This window comes from Myotis brandtii, unplaced genomic scaffold, assembly GCF_000412655.1.
Source record: "Myotis brandtii unplaced genomic scaffold, ASM41265v1 scaffold19, whole genome shotgun sequence".
NCBI classification, from domain to species: Eukaryota; Metazoa; Chordata; class Mammalia; order Chiroptera; family Vespertilionidae; genus Myotis; species Myotis brandtii.
The window spans coordinates 1,561,573-1,562,105 of record NW_005357075.1 but is presented as its reverse complement, the minus strand read 5'-3'; positions in this window follow the sequence as shown (position 1 = coordinate 1,562,105).

Here is a 533-nt window from a genome sequence, read left to right as displayed (position 1 = left end):
GGTGGGCTTTCCCCGACGCCCCCGGGTGCGCCCTTCAGGGATGGAGCTCAGAGGCCATAAAAGCCGCCTCTGGCCCCCTCTGCACTGGCTTTTAATCTTGTCCGGGGGGAGGCCCTCCCCTGCAGGTCTCTCCAAGCCCCAGTCTGCGCTGAGGGGAACACCCTCCCCAGTCCTTCTGCGCAGGGACCCCGGCCTCAGTTTCCCTCTTTCCGAGAAGACATCGGGGAAGGGGAGTATGGAAAGAGAAGGAAAAGATGAAAGACACCGCTTCTCCCGCGACGGGCCTAAACATCAGGACAGTGGGGAGTGGAGGGGCCTGGTTTAGCCCAACTGGGAGCAGAGGGGAGTGTGAGCGGATGCGGTGGGAGGGGTCACCCCCCTCTCCGTGCGGACTGGAGCCCCACGCCCCCAACTCTGGGCAGTTGAGACCAGAGGGAGGTTCCCAGGCCCCAGGACATTCTCCCTCCAGTTTGTCATAATTGCTTTTTACCAGGTCGCTTTTTTCTCTCCCCCACCTCCCCAGGCACAGAGAG